The 19,033-nt window shown below is 40.8% G+C and overlaps 1 long non-coding RNA gene across 2 annotated transcripts in view; it reads right to left on the bottom strand.

Moving 5' to 3' along the window:
- Positions 1 to 19,033, bottom strand: part of LOC310842535 — a 116,502-nt gene that overhangs the window by 10,413 nt on the left and 87,056 nt on the right. Inside the window, exon 3 of one of the 2 annotated variants that reach the window (XR_014563162.1) lies at positions 4,894 to 4,998. The exons of the other annotated variant lie outside the window; for it this stretch is intronic. This is a non-coding gene — a long non-coding RNA (uncharacterized lncRNA). The remainder of the gene's footprint in view (positions 1 to 4,893; positions 4,999 to 19,033) is intronic. 2 annotated transcript variants of the gene reach the window in all.

Below are 19,033 nucleotides of genomic sequence, written 5' to 3'. Positions count from 1 at the left end.
TGCTTCATACTGGAAGTTATGTATTTGGCCCCCAGGCCTGAGGTTTCCTATCCCCGGCTTAATGACTGCGTCAGGCCTTACACACTTTCTATCATCATCATCATCATCATCATCATCATCATCATCATTTTATTTGTATGCCACCTTTCCATAGTTAAAACAGTGCTCAAGGCGGCTTACAACATGCCAAGATTTACATAATTACAAACATAACAGAAGTCATAAACAATAAATAAAACACATCAAAAAGTACACAACCAAATGGAAAACAATTTCCACATAAATCAAAATCTAACACTAAGAATAGAGCATTAATATCACAGTTTAAAATGGCATAGGTAAAAAAATAACAGCAATTTAAAAACAAAACAAAAAATGGGGCCCTCTCTGCCCAGCAGCAGCGGCAGCAGTCCTTTGTGGGGCCTGTTAGGCCCCGCCCCAAGCCAGGTGGAGAGAGGTAGGGAAGGGCCCTTCAGGCTCCCAGCAGGTCAGTCTCTGTCAATTGGGTGGACACCTGCACTGAAAAGTCCTCAGAAGGAACACACCATATTTTTAACAGACATATAGTGTATCACATTGTGTTAGGTAAGCCTGTGGCCTGGGGACCTATTATGCCTCTTCAGAATGCTATCCAGAAGTACGCTGGGCCACTTCAAGGCCCCTCCTGCTCACCATTCACATCTTTCATTATTTTAGAAGTAGACTAGGACTAGGACTGGATATCTCTTCCAATACAAGGCCCCCTCACAGAGAGAGAGCTGTTTCCCCCACATAGGACACAAGGCTACCCAAATCACAGGCTCCCTTTACTCTGATGTTAGCAGTCCTGTTTTCATAGTTTGAGTTTATCTGGGTCTTCCATGCCTTCCCTGCAACCCCAACCCAGCAACAGGCAAATTAAAAATTAGACTTGAAACCTTTTATTTGGGTGGGAGAAATGAAATACCTCCTGTCACTCTCCACCCCCGCCCCACACACTAAAATAAAGCTGATTCTCTGAAAAAGGCTTTCTATGCTGCAGCTAGTTCTGCAATACGGTATACAAAACCTTAGCTGTCCCACTGTGGTTTCTCCCCTTTTTCCATTTAAATAAGTATATAAAAAGGCAGCCAGCACCTGCTTCTTTATTGGGTACCGCTGGTAGTCATTCATTGGCAGCTCTTTAATGATTCAGGGTGATTACTAAGGGAAAGTAGCTGTGACTTATCTGTTATGGAATACGGTTGTGTGGTGTGTGTTTGTTGGCAAAGAATGCCCTAGGTGGTGAGAAATGCAGTTTCACGGTCTGTCTCCGAGACAGTCCATTAGCTGCTTCTCTGACAGCAACCATGCTAAAATTGGATTGGAGATCCTTTGATTGCACCACTAACACAGGCGGATTGGAAAAGCAGACCAGAAGCAGACCATTGTAATGGGACTTCAGTGCATTGGACGCAAGTGATTACATTTGCTAACATGCCGGCATAGAAAGCACACTTGGGCTTACGTGTGGATTATTTTTTAGTGGCTTTTACGCATCTGCCACCGTGTTAATATAGAAAGAAGCTTCTGGTACCCTGATAATTACTTAGAAAGTCTCAGGGTTCTCAAAATGTGAGCTGATCTTCTTATGGATCTTTGAAAAGTTAGAAAAGGACGGCATGAACACTTTCATTCCTTCTCACCCTTACACCCAATCCTAGCCGACGCAATGGCCAGCACCACTTCCTCTCCTCCCTCCACAGAAGGTTAACAGATTTAAGGGGTGGGCAGGACTAGAAGAGGGGGAGAATGTGCCCTTGTGGGGGGAGAAATCCTTGCCCTGATGAAATGTAAATTTTACCACTATGTTGAATACAAACCCAGAAGTCCTAGGCTCACTCTGCTACAGTGTAGGGCAAAGAAAGACACCTTGTCTGCAAAGCTAGAATGTCACTGCCATGCCAATTAGATGGGCCGGTGGCCTTGACTTGCAGCTTCTTATGTTCCTTGACCCAGGAGCTACTTTGTGGACATGCCTCCCATTTGTAGGGTTAGAATGAGCTTTGCTAGCTGCTAAGATGATCGTTGGAACATGGCGTAAGAATTCTTGCTCTAACAGTTGCCCCTGAGGCCTCGTGACAAAGTAGGCTTGCAGTAAATCAGGTGTAAACACAGCAGTTAGCCTTATGCAAAACAGTCAAGGACAAAAAAAAGAGAGAGTAAATGCATTCAGAGCTCCTTAGGCTCCAGCTTTTATCATCATATTAATATGGATTTACCCCTGAAGCTGTATTTCCCTCTTCATATTATTTCTTGTCTTTCTTGTCAGCATCTCAAACCATTTTGCATGTGAGTTGGCCATTTGCACCCAACTGCTAACAGATTCATAATGATTTGTGTCAAAAGGGTATTTTCCTGAATATTCAACAATATGAATAGCAATAAAACAAATTAAAGAAAACTCATGGAAATAACAATAAACAAACAAGAGGCTTGTGGTATGTGCTTTTCCCTATTCCGACATGTGCCTAAATGGTCCCAATGTACTGAAAAGTAACAGCTAATCCAAAAAGACAAGTCAATTTAGAGCTTTCATGCTATATTTTGAAAGGCAGGAAAGGAGCAGACGAGATAACATAACAGGTTCGCCTCGAAGGCAGGCCCATTCTGGCTGATGTTAATTAAATAGAGTTAAATAGGAGAGAGAAAGAGAGAGAAAGCTGAAGGAAAGGGGTTTATAGAAAGTGATAACTGCAAATATTTTGTCAAGGGCATGAATTTGTATCAAACAGCTGCTCGTATATTTAGAGAGACTAATTAATCTAAAATAGAGGCGTCATGCCTTCAAGAAAAGTACAATTCTTTCTAGACTGTAGTTGAAACACATATCCAAAAATTTGCACAGTAGTGATAAACCAAATCCCACTGAGATAGTTAACAAAATAAATAACCTATTAAATCTGTGAATAATCATGAAAAGTACCCTTCCTTTTAATCTTTCATCATCTCCTCAAAATTAATGCTGATGCCAAAGGATTGTGCAAGCCATTGCATGCACCTAAGGGAGCTCTGGGTTTCCACAAACAGTACCCCCAGCTTGAGTTTCCACAAACATTACCCCTATCCTACATGGAAAAACATTTTGAGGAGGCTACAAAAAGCTGTTATTCAATTCATATCATGACCCTTCTCCCCTGAAAGGACTATGAAGGCTCCAGTTACCAAAATTCTAAATCAGGAGTAGTGAACTGCTAGTTCATGTGTTGAGCCCAGGCTCCCAAGCATTTTATTTTCAACTCCCAGATCATCCACCGGTTTTGCTTTTGGGAACGGCAGCTGTTGGGTGAAGTTGGGGAGTGGTTGTGGCAGCATCTGATGTATTGTGGGGGTCTTTGCTGACACTTCTGTGTTGATGAGCACTGTTGCCTTAGAATTTCCAGCTCAGATTTCAGGTGATATTGGGTGATATCATTGTTTTTACTGCTCATTTTGCTTCCTTGCTCCTTCCTACATCCCCTCCAGACAGAAACGATTTCCCCTTATGTCCAGACTGCCTGCTGCTTGAAGAGAATGAATGAAAACGACAAACCCACATGCCTCCTATTGGTTTTAGAGGAGCCAGGAAGACTAATCCATGTTACCAATCAAACACCTTGGCATTTATGTTCTCCCAGTTCCATTGCTGTCTACCAGATTCCCTTAGTAGTGAACAACAGCAAAGCTGGATTAAATCAGGGGTCCACAAGAAGTCCTCAGCAGCGACCAACCTTGGGGAGGGTCTAAGCAGGCAGCAGACCTCTCCCATGTTCCCTTGGTAGGCTGCCTCTGAATTGGCTGGGGGAGATCCGTTTAGCAAGGGGGCAGTTGGGTAGGCAAACTAAGGCCCAGGGGCTGGATCCAGCCCAATCGCCTTCTAAATCCAGCCTGCAGGTGGTCTGGGAATGAGTGTGTTTTTACATGAGTAGAATGTCTGCTTTTATTTAAAATTCATCTCTGGGTTATTTGTGGGACATAGGAATTTGTTCATCCCCCCCCCCCAAAATATAGTCCCACAAGGTCTGAGGGACAGTGGACCAGCTCCCTGCTGAAAAATTTTGCTGACCCCTGGTTCAGCTAATAACCATTGATAGACTCACTCTGTTTTCTGGCAATTTGTTTCCTTAGCAATTTTTTTTAAAGGTAAACAAATCCAGTCGTGACCGACTCTGGGGTTGCGGCAATCATCTCGCTTTATTGGCCGAGGGAGCCGGCGTACAGCTTCCGGGTCATGTGGCCAGCATGACTAAACCACTTCTGGTGAACCAGAGCAGCGCACGGAAACACTGTTTACCTTCCCACCGGAGCGGTACCTATTTATCTACTTGCACTTTGGCGTGCTTTCGAACTGCTATGTTGGCAGGAGCAGGGACCGAGCAATGGGAGCTCACCCTGCCACAGGGATTTGAATCACGACCTTCTGATCAGCAAGTTCTAGGCTCTGTGGTTTAACCCACAGCGCCACCTGCGTCCCAGCAATTTGTTTACTGGGCTAGTAAAACAAACAAATGTTTTGCAGGCTCATTGGCAAGGATGGTATGATGTCCGTGTTCACCACGTGGAACCTCAGCCTTTTGACATGTCACTGCAAATCCTTCTCTAAATGTGTGTGTGTGTGTGTGTGTGTGTGTGTGTGTGTGGCAGAGTGGAAACCAGATTTTCTGCATGGTGAGCAGCTGTGCATGAATGGCTCACACTGCAGCATCACAAAAGGAAAGGGGAAGCCCTGTATGCATACAAATATTGGGCTTTCACGACGTTGAGTGGCTTCCACGCAACGAGATTTAAAGCAGCTACTTGGCAAAATGGCATGACGGCTTGTTCTTTCCTACCTGCACAAAGTCAACAATGTAATTTAAGTCAAAATGTTATTCTTCAAAGAAAAGAACACTTAACCTCAGACCACAACCTGCAATCAATAGTTTTGGTGGGAAACAAATAACTTGCTGCGAGGAAATTGACAAGTTTCTTCCCCTCCTTGTTTGTCCACTTCTCAGTCTGCTTCCATTTCAGTGACCATGAAAAAGAAAGAAAAAGAAAACAAATATAACTGAACTGGAATGTGGATTAAAAAAAACCAACAACAGAAAAAAGTCAGTACAGTGGGTACCTCGGGTTACATATGCTTCAGGTTACATACGCTTCAGGTTACAGACTCTGCTAACCCAGAAATATTACCTTGGGCTAAGAACTTTGCTTCAGGATGAGAACAGAAATCATGCCCCAGCAGAGTGGCGGCAGCAGCAGCGGGAGGCCCCATTAGCTAAAGTGGTGCTTCAGGTTAAGAACAGTTTCAGGTTAAGTACGGACCTCCGGAACGAATTAAGTTCTTAACCAGAGGTACCACTGTATTAATTGATTGGATATGTAGTTGACTAGAGCTAGTGTGGTACAGTGACTAGTAGGGGATTTAGTTTTGTTATGGGAAACTTTGGTTCAAATATCGGAAGCCCACCACTGCCCTAAGCTCTGCTCCCTCCAGACTTTGTTAGATTTCAACACCCACCAGCATGGCCAATGGTCAGACAGGTGGGAGCTTCATCTAATAGCATCTGAAAGGCACTGGGTCAGGAAAGTCTCAGGGTAGAGACGGAAAACCTGTGACTCTCCAGATGTTGATTGACTCCAGATCCCATCAGCCCCAGCCAGCTTGGTTAATGATCAGAATGGAGGGTCACAGGCTACTCATTCCTGCTGGGAAAACCACAATCTTACAGTTCAGTCTATCTCACAATGTGGTTATGGCTTCTGTGGAAAGTTGAGGCACAAATGGAACAAATATAGACATTTATTTTTTCAGTACCATGGATAGTTCTGCACGTAGGGTAGTAGAGTTCTTGCCGAAGAAAACTTATCTGGGATGCCAGCACTGAGCCAGAAATCCACAAAGCAGATCTATTCAAGTTCATAGGGCCAGCAATTAATTTTGTAGACTGTGAGTTTGCCAGAAAAATCACAAGTTGCCCAACCATATGAAATATGACTAATTGGTTATTTTACTGGACTGCTGTTGTTCAGCTGCTAATTTATATTTTGTCTTTTAAAATTATATTATATTTTAACTATACTCCTAGCCACTCTGTTATTATAAGTTTATGCTGGAGGTGTGGGATAAACAAATGAAAAACAAATGCTGCCTCTCTTACTATTTACAGATTGTCAGTTTTGCCTGGCGGAATGGGAAAGAAATTGGAGGTGGGGGTGGATGAGAAAGATATTACATCCCTTACTCCCTTTGGGAATGACAAGTCTGATATCTCACTATTGTCTTACTACTGACCTCTGTAAGTCATGCAGGGAGACTCTGGTTAACAGTTAAATATCAAGTAAATAAATATCTGCAGACTTACACTGCCATATACCTAAAATGTATTTAGTTTTACTATTCTCTGAATGTAAATAACAGATGTACAGAATTTATTTTTGGCTCAGCACCATCACACTTTAGTTCTTTCAGGCAGATGATATAATAATGTAAATTTAGTTGTTATGGAAGTTGCAAATGGCCTTGCTGAAAGTATTCTTCAGTCCTTGAAGTGCATATAGGGTATGTGTGTGTGTGTGTTCACAGGGCCCCAAGATATATATAGTATCTATCTATCTATCTATCTATCTATCTATCTATCTATCTATCATCTATCTATCTATCTATCTATCTATCATCTATCTATCTATCTATCTATCTATCTATCTATCATCTATCTATCTATCTATCTATCTATCTATCTATCTATCTATCATCTATCTATCTATCTATCTATCTATCTATCTATCTATCATCTATCTATCTATCTATCTATCTATCATCTATCTATCTATCATCTATCTATCTATTTATCCATCTATTTATCCATCTATCATCTATCTATCTATCTATCTATCTATCTATCTATCTATCTATCTATCTATCATCTATCTATCTATCTATATCTATCATCATCTATCTATCATCTATCTATCTATCTATCTATCTATCTATCTATCTATCTATCATCTATCTATCTATCTATCTATCTATCATCTATCTATCTATCTATCTATCTATCTATCTATCTATCTATCTATATCTATCATCTATCTATCTATCATCTATCTATCTATCATCTGTTTATCTATCTATCATCTATCTATCTATCTATCTATCTATCTATCTATCTATCTATCTATCATCTATCTATCTATCTATCTATCTATCATCTATCTATCTATCTATCATCTGTTTATCTATCTATCATCTATCTATCTATCTATCTATCTATCTATCTATCTATCTATCTATCTATCATCTATCTATCTATCTATCTATCTATCTATCTATCTATCATCTATCTATCTATCTATCTATCATCTATCTATCTATCTATCTATCTATCTATCTATCTATCATCTATCTATCTATTTATCCATCTATTTATCCATCTATCATCTATCTATCTATCATCTATCTATCTATCTATCTATCTATCTATCATCTATCTATCTATCTATATCTATCATCATCATCTATCTATCATCTATCTATCTATCTATCTATCTATCTATCATCTATCTATCTATCTATATCTATCATCATCTATCTATCATCTATCTATCTATCTATCTATCTATCTATCTATCATCTATCTATCTATCTATCTATCTATCTATCTATCTATCTATCTATCATCTATCTATCTATCATCTATCTATCTATCTATCTATCTATCTATCTATCTATCTATATCTATCATCTATCTATCTATCATCTATCTATCTATCATCTATCTATCTATCTATCTATCTATCTATCTATCTATCATCTATCTATCTATCTATCTATCTATCTATCTATCTATCTATCATCTATCTATCATCTATCTATCTATCTATCTATCATCTATCTATCTATCTATCTATCTATCTATCTATCTATCTATCTATCTATCATCTATCTATCTATCTATCTATCTATCTATCTATCTATCATCTATCTATCATCTATCTATCTATCTATTTATCCATCTATTTATCCATCTATCATCTATCTATCATCTATCTATCTATCTATCTATCTATCTATCTATCTATCATCTATCTATCTATCTATCTATCTATCTATCTATCATCTATCTATCTATCTATCTATCATCTATCTATCTATCTATCTATCTATCTATCTATCTATCTATCTATCATCTATCTATCTATCATCTATCTATCTATCTATCTATCTATCTATCTATCTATCTATCATCTATCTATCTATCTATCTATCTATCTATCATCTATCTATCTATCATCTATCTATCTATCTATCATCTATTTATCTATCATCTATCTATCATCTATCTATCTATCTATCTATCTATCTATCTATCTATCTATATCTATCTATCATCTATCTATCTATCTATCTATCTATCTATCTATCTATCTATCTATCATCTATCATCTATCTATCATCTATCTATCTATCTATCTATCTATCTATCTATCTATCTATCTATCTATCATCTATCATATCTAGTATATGTAGGGTATATAGTGCAGTGGTAGCCAATGTGGTCCCCTCCAAAGGTTGTTGGTCCACAGCTCCCACCATCCTTGACTATTTGTCCATGCTTGCTGGGACTGATGGGAGTTGTAGTTCAGAAAAACATATGGAGGGCACCACACTGGCTATCTTTGCTGTAGTGAATCTTGTCTCCAGTGCAAGTAGCTGAGCCAAGCAGTATGAAGGCTGTCCTATATATGAGAAATGTTTCCTTTCACAATAATGTACTTGACAAAATAGGAATTCTCCTGAAGGACGAAGCTCTAGGTTTGGCACATGTAAAAATATATCTAATAAACTGGACGTATGAGTTTATCAGCCGCAAACACTTGCTCATCTAGAACTTCTGTGGGTTTTTCTGATGTGTCTCCTAAGTCTGCTCTGTCATTGCCTCTGAAGCCTTGCTGAACAGTTTGTTCCCTCTGTTCATCAGTTTGTTCTTTAAGGCATTTCCTGATGTATAAAATCTTTTGTTCCTTCGCTATCCTTTCCTCATGTCATATGTATTCAAAGCTATTTTATGGTTATCTGATTTTCTTGTATCTTTCTCAAAGCACAGATTGGACATGACCTCCCAGCACCAAACACCCAGTGGGGAGTTGCATGGGCTCCATATGTGTGTTGGGTGGAGGAGTGTGCGTGTGTCTTTGTCAGGGGGAAAGATAAGGTAAAATCATGAATAAAATTAGCAATAATCCAATCATGGATTAGTATCAGTACACTTCAAGTCTAAAAGTAGCATTGAAAAATGGAACCAAGCGGGCCAGAGTGAACAATTAATATTATTAAACAATAACAGAATCAAAGGTGTTTCATGCAATGCTTATTTGTGCATAGGTTATGGATTGTAGATTTGTGGGGGATTTTCTGTTGCATGCTTGTTTTGCTGAAACCAAATGTATAGGTGTATGTGCTCAGAGTTTTTTTGCTGCTCTCTTGCTTGGTTTTCTTTGATGTGGAAAGTCTTGATAAATTGTTCTTAAAAATAAAAAGTTTCTTTGGAAAGGTAAAGTCTTTGTATGCTGGTGGAGCACAGATAAAGGTGAAGATTATCTAACCTCTTGGCACAGGGATTTCCACCTAGGGAAAGCTATACCCCACAAAGCAACGACCCATGGAAGAGAGCCATATTGGCCCATCTTAGAAGATGGGATTCACCTGGGAGGTGGTAGTCCTTCAAACAGATTGGTTCCAAGCAGGGCCGGATTTAGGTTTGATGAGACCCTAAGCTACTGAAGGTAATGGTGCCCTTTATATGTCCAGCTGTCCTTTGTCAACAACAAATTGTCACTGTTTTTTTGTGTTGAATATATGCTATGTGGTAATTTATGGACCCAAAAGGTATCTAAAGCCATTTGCACATAACAAAAGAACCAGTCCAGAAATGAGCAAACCAGTGATATTTTAGGGAGCAGGCTAGCAGGCGGGGCCCATTACTTACATCATAGGAGCCTACACAACACAAAACACTGTTGCTGTGTCTAGGTTTTATGTTATTTGTTTTTTATCTTATATTTTAGAAATGTACATCCAGTTTTTTCCCCTTTTAAATTTTTTTGGGGGCCCCCCAAGAGAGTGGGGCACTAGGCAATAGTTTGTTTAGCTTATACAGTGGTACCTCGGGTTAAGAACTTAATTCGTTCCAGAGGTCCGTACTTAACCTGAAACTGTTCTTAACCTGAGGTACCACTTTAGCTAATGGGGCCTCCCGCTGCTGCTGCTGCGCTGCCAGAGCACAATTTCTGTTCTTATCCCGAAGCAAAGTTCATAACCCGAGGTACTATTTCTGGGTTAGCGGAGTCTGTAACCTGAAGCGTATGTAACCCGAGGTACTACTGTACATAAATCTGGCACTGGTCCCAAGCTGCTTGGAGCTCTAAAGGTGATTACCAGCCCTTCAAATTGCATTCAGAAATGAATAAGCAGCCACTGTACAGGAACACAGGAAGCTGCCTTCTACCCAGTCTGGTCATTGGTCTGTGTCACTTAGTATTGTCCATACCTCCTGGCAGTGGCTCTTCAGGATTTTAGATGGGGCACATTTCCTGTCCTACCTGGAGGTGCCAGGATTGGAACCTCGGACCTTCTGTAGACAAAGTGGATGCTCCACTGCTGAGCTACAGGCCTCTCCCCTATTGATGTTATAATAAAAGGGTCACATGATCCTAACACTTGGTCCCAATAAAGATTTTAGCAGCAGCATTCTGCCTGTACCAAATGACATTTCAGGGTTTTTTCTTTCTTTCACGGACAATGAGCAAGTCCACTCAAGATGTAAATTATAAATGTTAATCCATGACCAGGCCTGAGTATATCAGCATAGATGCAGCTGTGTGAGCTTATATATGAGCTCCCTTGCCACACTTTACAATACTCAGAAGAAAGGAGCGCACTCATGCTCCTAATTTTTGCTACGTCTCATAAGGTGCAAAGCTGCCCAAGTTATCTTATGTAAGTCTCTTGAGACCTCTTGTTTGCTTCCTTTTGTAAACCTAGAATAATACTGTTTACTTACATGCCTTGTGGGCACGTCTGGAGTTTAATTAACAGATTATTTTACAGTGCTTCGTGTGTCACAGAATCCAAAGGAGGCAATAAATCCAAGACGATGTATTGTTTGTATACATTTCATCACATATATATTGGTTGGCAGAGAAACTACATGAAACAGAAGCCTTATCCTTTAAGCATCAGCTTTGCTGGTAATAATGAAAAGACCATTCAATGTGTATATCTATATGAAATCAAAAGAACAATTTTAAGACAGCTGGGGCAGGAGAGAGTTAAAATTATTTTTGATCTTCATACTCAGACTGCTGCTGAAAACTGTCCTATGGGCTATTTTCCTGTAAGCTTAGATTGAATATTGCAGAGAATAGTTTGGTTTTAAAGGATCAATGGCCATCACATACATGATCCTACAGAAATGGAAAAATATGGGGAGGGGGAACCATTTAATTGAATTAGCCATCAGAGAAAGGGTATCTTACAACTGTATGAGAATGGCTATTTGAATATAACAACAACAATGCAATCGTGGGACTGCTTGAAAAAGCCAAATTTCATCAGTGCCCCTCCATAGCATCTTCCTCAGTCTATGCTCTGGTACCCTCTAGGTTAGATTACTGCAATGCATAATGAAAGGGAATATTCCTAGCAGTGGCAGATTTTGGGCACTCAAATTTTAGCAGCACTTGGTGTGACACTAAAATTTGGCACCCCCTACCTCTCACGGTCCATTCTAGATCAGTGTTGCAGCGCTCCAAACTGGCCTTACCTTTCTCGCCCCGAGCTGGCCACAGTGATCCATGCGATGGTCACCTCCAGGCTTGATTACTGTAATTCGCTCTATGCTAAGGTTACCAGATTTTTTCCAGTGAATCCGGGGACACTTTTCAACTTCATTAGGAATGGTAGAAATTTGTATGGGGACTGATTTGTAAATCTGGGGACTGTCCCTGGGAAACACGGACATCTGGTAACCTTACTCTACGTGGGGCTGCCCTTGAAGCTGACTCAGAAACTCCAGTGGGTGCAGAATACCGCGGTGAGACTTCTTACGGGGTCCTTGCCGCGGGATCACATTCATCCAGTGCTTTACCAGCTGCACTGGCTCCTGGTGGAGTACAGGGTCAGGTTTAAGGTGCTGGCTTTGACCTTTAAAGCCCTATGCAGCCTAGGACCCTTGTACCTACAGGACCACCTCTCCTGGTATGCCCCACGGAGGACCTTAAGATCCATAAATAACAACACTTTGGAAGTCCTGAGCCCCAAGGAGGTTAGATTGGCCTCAACCAGGGCCAGGGCCTTTTCAGCTCTGGCTCTGGCCTGGTTGAACTCTCTGTCACAAGAGACTAGGGCCTTGCAGGATTTGACATCTTTCCACAGGGCCTACAAGATGGAGCTGTTCCACCTGGCCTTTGGGCTGGACTCAGTCTAACCCTCCCTCTAATTTATCTCTCTCTCTCTCTCTCTCTCTCTCTCTCTCTCTCTCTGTTTTGATGGAACCCCTTATATGGGATTTGGTATATAAATTTCCTTCGGCTCTTTTTGCTGGCCCATGTAGGACCAGCATGGTTGGCCCTGGTGAATATTTGACATTTTCTCCCCTTATGGCTTTGATCTATAGACTACCACTAAAACGAAACTGCATTTTAAGCTGCATTTTAAGCTGTATTCTAACTTATATTTTAATCAACTGTTTGGTTTTTAAAAAATGTTTTTACTGTATTTATATTTGGTGTTAGCCACACTGAGCCTGGTCTTGGCCGGAGCTATGAATCTCCCCCCCTGTCCGCATACTTCCTTCTCTGCAGGTGAAGGGGGGGAGATCTGCTCTGCCCTACAGTCCCTGCTGGAACATCAACCCATGGACCATAGGATTGCACTTACCTAGAAACAGAGATTTCTAGGTAGGGCTCCAGAGCCCGCTAGAAGGCTTTCACCGGAGCTACAACAGTATGAAATACTGATCGTTATTTTCTCTTGAGGAGAGTTTAGGCAAAAGGAGGAGGAGAAAACCATGTCTTTTTCCCTTTCAAAAAGAAGCTGCTCAAATGAACTAACATAGTCTATAAAGTAGAAAGGCTACATGAGTTTCCCATGGGAGGAAGTGCTACAAATCTGATGTTGGTCCCGTTCAGTCAAGTTCAAATTCTAATGTATGGAGTTCCTCATCCTGCTATTTATGGAATGTCTACATAGGTGTGTATATTGTATATGGTTAGCTACTGTAGGCTGTCACCTGACATACAATTTAAAAATAAATGTGTGAATCAAACAGTGTGCCTCCTCCTTTTTTATGTCTTTCCAATATGGGGAACTTTGCGGGAAACAGCAGAAAATCAGGAGTTCTCCTTGCTATCGTTTCTGTTAGCAAAGAATGGCTGTTGCCCTAGCTGTCACTGTTGGCTTACCAGCTATTTTAATCAGGAAGAAAAAGAAGGTGAATCACAGGAATTATTTCTAAAGTGGATTAGAGCCATGCCTTTAGGTACAGTTCAGAGCCCATCTAAGCATGGCACCAAACAATGATGCCAGATGCATAAAAGGCAGGTGCCAATATTTTTACAGGAAACAGATGCAAAAACTTGCACTTCTGCCTCCTCTAATATCTCCTAATCTCTAATGTCACCTGCTGGTTTAGACTTCCCATTATGGGGTGTGTGTGTGTGTTAGATCATTTTGAATCTTTTTGGCTAGCAGCGATTATTGGAACTCTGGAAATTGTTCCTGTTCTCTTCATGACTATCTGCCTTTGCATCTTATGAAATCTGTAGCCTTACCAGCCTCTAATGACAATCAGTGCTATGGTAATTCTACAATGTGTGAGTTCTCCCTGTTCTTCTTTGTTTTGCTATTAGAGGGGAGAAAGCTAACGTAATCTACCTGCAAAATAATTTGCTATTATGTGTATTTCCAAAATGTCTCCAGCTGAGAACACCACTCTGAGCCTCTTAGATTACCAACCAAATATAGAAAGATCCTTATATATCTGCTTTTATGTAAGCTGAAAGGGATGGTAATTAGAAAGTACTGCAATGATGCCTAAACAAAGCCTCTTTTAACATTTGGGTAAAGATGGCTTCAAAAACTCCCAGGAGTTTGTTTTTTTACACTCCTGTTCATAGAGACACATGCTTAGAGTCAAATTCCTTTTTTCTGTTTTTAGAGGAAGGAGATAAAATTATTTATTAATAACATATTTTGGTGAATTCTTTTTTAACCCCCCCCCCAGAAAAACTAGAGTGGGGGCATAGACATAATATGGAACAGTTGCCCTTATTGTAGACAAAATGGTTAAATGCCGATTTCCCTTAAAAATAGCTCAAAAATGTCTTTTTTTCCAATTTTGCCAGAAAAGCTCAACAACTTTGGGGGGAAAAAAGGAAAAGAAAAGCTCAACAACTTTAGTATCTAGATTTTCACATTTTGAAATATTGCAACTCTAACCTAGATTGACCTCACGCTGAATCCATAAATGGACATTCCTAGCTATGTGAAAGTTCCTGAGTTGCATTTGCTGATTTATGATATATATTACTTAAGGCTGACTCACATGACCCTCTTTGCGTAGTCAACAGTGGAACGGTCATCATTACTTCACAATACATCCAGATTGAGACTCAATATGCCAATATAAATTTTCTAGGAGCTGAACCATGGTACACTAAATCGTGATCTAAGTGCCCAGACTCAGTCCCTACCTGTTCCTTTCCAATTAATGTGCTATGTGAATTGGGCTTGATTTGGCTTACAAGGCATAGGTTGCTTCCAGACTGTCACTATTTTGTGGGTGGGAATGTCACATGCCGGGAAATTCAGATTGAGCAATTGAAGTGAATTTTGTGCTCTTGTACACAAAGCTACTTTTTAAAAAAATTAAAAATGGACTTTTGTGGTAAGGAAAGTGATGGGGAAATCCACTCAAAAGTGTGGGATAGCAGTTCATTGATGTGACATTGTCCCTCTAATCAAATCAGGATCAATGGTCAATAAACAGGTCATCAGGAAGTGACCACAGGATATCTGGATTAAGTTTCCATATAGAATACTTCATCACAAAAATGATTTGAAGGGACAAAATTGTATTTCCCACCCTTCAGTGCTGGCCTAGTGAAAAAATGAGATGCTATTGATCTAGCATAACAACTTTGGAAAGATATGCATAATTTATTTGAAAATCCATAGTAAGGCAATACCTTTATTATTCAAACCAAAATGCCACAAAACAAAGAGTTATTCAGTTCATTATTTATATGTTGAACAAAGTGGGGATTGGGGGGAGCTGGCTATAAAAATAATAATGTTTACATTCTTTATATAAAATATAAATACCGCCCTCACAATGCAACAAGACTATAAGACACATGGAATTACATTACGCAACACACACAAAACAGCAGCAGCTAAGGAATTTTCGAATGCAGTGCAATTGAGCTGAATGCAGCCTTGAAATGCAGACAGGGCCATAGCTCTGGGGCAGACTGCCCCCCATGCAGTCTGTGGCCTCTCCAGACAGAGCTGGGAGGTACGCCTGTCTGAAATTCTGGAGGGTCAGTGGGTAGATGGTACAAAACTGGATGGACCAATTGTGTTAGGCAGCTTCCTACATTCCTAGGAATAAATGCATCTTCACAGTTTTGAAAACACTGACAGTGATGAGGTCATTGCATACGTCCCTGGGAAGAAGAGTTTCAAAGGTGTGGGAGAAAGCTCTACCCATAGTAGCTGTCAACCTAATGGCTGCTGCTGGCAGGCCAGAGAGCAGGGTCTTAGATGCTGCTTGGGCTGGCTCAGATGGAGGCACTGCTTCAGAGAATGTGGTCCCAAACCATTTAGAGCTGTTATGGCCAAAGATAGCACCTTGAATTGTGCACCTAGGAAAAAACAGGATGTGACCTTAAGGAGAAGTATGTATAGCAAGATATCATCATCATCATTATCATCATCATCATCATTATACCATCCTTTATCCAAAGATCACAGGGGGGGGGGGTTACATTATAAAGTTGTTGAACTTCAACTTCCAGCATCCCCAGCCAGAAGGTTCAATGGTCAAGGATAATGGGAGTTGCAGTCCGGAAATATCTGGAAAACCCAACTACTAGCCATCCTGGCCAGAGCAGATCACAAATTTGGGATGCAGGAAGTGGTAGCACTGGTCACAGGCTTAATATGGAGTGCAGTGAGTGGTAGCAAAAGTAATAGATCAGGCCCTCATTAGGTACTGTGATTAGATAAGGATTGTGGGGTGAAGAAACACACAATCTGGGTTCCCAATTTTTTTAAAAATAAAACACTATCAGTTCCCTAGATGCATCTCCAGGCTTAAGGGAAACACACCCAGGTCCCTTGTGTCAGAATTTTTACAGCAGGCAAAGGCCTAGGCAATCCAATCTACATGCAGAGTGAAAGCTGCTGATCCAAATCCTGGGTGAAAATAATATATAAGACATTAAAAAACCCAAGAGAGCTTGAAGCTTTGGCAGAACCACCCTCCCCCCCCAAACCCTGTAGCAATAGAATAGTTTGTTTGGAAGCAAGTGTCAGAGCATCCCTGGCAACAGTATAAGATGCCTGCAACTTTCCTTTCATTTATGCAGAAAACACATTGTGGAGGCAGTGTGATGGTACATTGATACAGCAGGCAAGGTCCGGTTTCCAAATATTTGCACCTGGAGGAAAAAGTCTTGCTTGGCTTGAATGTGTGTGAGAGAAGAGACAGAAAGAGGAAAGGAGGGAGACGAGAAAGAGAGAGCATTTTTTTGTGGCAGAGGCTGTGGCATTTCCAGCAAAATTTCTCTGAAGCTATTAATTGGTTTGTACATCTCTGCAGTGCAGTTAGAGTCCACCTCCCCCCACGACAACCATCCTTTTCAAAATATTTATTGTACTAGTAGTATTATGCATGGGTGGGACCAAGTATATAATATTTTCTTTGGCAACTAAGCCAGCTAACCGCCCACACAAAAATGGAACGCATTGGACCAATATTAACCTGCTGAATAAGATAAGGGCTTTAGAAATTCACTGCAACAGAGAAGAAATATGTGCCCTCAGGGCTGTCTCTCCGTACAATGAAATGAAATGTCCCTTTTAAAAGCTCAGTGTTGCACTAGACTGCCTACCCACATGTGTATCCAGGATACAGAGGACTACAATGCCCCTGGCGTAATTATTGTACACGGTCTTTGCCCTGAGATGCATGGGCGATCTGGAATGTTTTTCACACAGAAATTATCATTGCTGTTGATACATTCTTTTTCCTTGCAATTTAGGATAACACGGGGACCAAATTGGAGAGAAATGTTTTTTTCTCCCTTTCTCATGATACTTCAATTTGGCCCACCCAATGAAGCTGAATATTGGAAGCTTTAGGATGGCAAAACATTCAATATTTCTTCAAGTGGCACATAATTAAACTATGCCTGGAGACACCCAATCAGGTTGTGCATAGCAGTGACCGGAGGAGAAGTGACAGCTGGGAGGAACGCAGAGAGAGGAGAAGCCATGGTGCTTCCATAGCAGCACAACTGGATGCCTACATCTTCCCCAGCTGCAGCAAAACATGTCTCTCCCATATCATTCTCTACAGCTACAGCAGGCACTGTAACCTTCAACAGTTTTGACTTTCTCCTCAAAGGTGCATCCTCCATTATCTCCCTAGACAGACAGATACCAACCAACCAAGTAACGGCCACCAACTTGGATGGCTTTAAACACATGGAGGATAAGGCAATCAATGGCTACCAGGCTATAGATCAGTTCAGTATTAGAGGCTATATGCCAGTTGCTGGGGTTCAAAATGGGAAGAATGTCAATCTTGTGAGCTTCCCATAGGCATCTGGTTAGCTACAGGGAGATCAGAATGCTGGGCTGGATCCAGCAGGGCTCTTCTGATATTCTTAAGGCAGTGAAATTGCCAAAAGGAATTGGGGTGCAGAGATGCAAGAAACAAAGCTGCATTAAGGGTACTTGTAGCATTTTCTTCCTTAAAAAATGGTTATACTGTATTGCCCTCAAAGCTTACGAGGATAGATTCCCCCCCGCTCTATGAGGGGAGAACTGCACATTGTGAGAAAAACATGTGATCCCACCCTCTGCTTTTTCCTATAACGCTAATGCAGAGGAGTAGAAGACTTTTGCTACAGGGAAGAATTGGTGGGTGGGTAGGAAAGGTGTTTAACCATTTCTTACACATTACCCAAATTCCTATTTCCCTCTATTAGCCAGACTCTGAAACCAAAAGTATTTCTGTGGATCAACGAGGGAATTTCCTCCCAATGCAAATAGCAGCTGCGGAGAAAGGATTTTCCCCAGAATCACACCAGGGGAGGAAAGTTACAGTACTTCCGTCACCTGCACCTGCTGCGACTCACATAATTATCAGCCCCCATCGCATGATGATATTTGCATTTTGCTAAAAGGCATCCCTCAGCCTCCCTTGCAAACGTCACCCTGCCCCTCATTTTCATTACCTCCAGTTTGCCTAATTCAGTGCAGTATCCCATGTTCTTGTCATGTTCTTCGATTTGGTTTATCTATATCCATTACCCAGGGATGCTGCCTGAATCGTGAGTGGCTTTATACTGTGCTAAAATAGATGAATTGCTTTGTACTAGCCAATCGTATTCAGTTGGAAATGGACTTTCGAATACTAATAAATGAGTTTCAATAACACTGAAATAAATCCATATTGTGTGTGTGTGTGTGCGCGTGCGTGCGTGTGAGTGAGTGATTTGTGACCTTTTTTGTTTGCTTGTTTGAAGTCAGTGAGCACTCACCATTCTTCAGATATCCAGACAAGAGATCTGGATTAGATGGAATATGCAGTAGGGTTTTTCTACCTTCCTACATAAGATCATTCCTTATTTTTCTTGACAGTAGCTTGCATGGAACACATTTTTTTCAGCACTAAATGGTCGGTGTTCAATAAAACGCTGTGAGAAGATTGGCTCTTCTGAGCAAAAGTGAGAAAGTGATAGAGAAAGAGTCTGAAAA

This window comes from Podarcis gaigeae, assembly GCF_964106915.1.
Source record: "Podarcis gaigeae genome assembly, chromosome: 4".
NCBI lineage: Eukaryota > Metazoa > Chordata > Lepidosauria > Squamata > Lacertidae > Podarcis > Podarcis gaigeae.
This window is presented reverse-complemented; position numbering and strand designations above follow the sequence as displayed.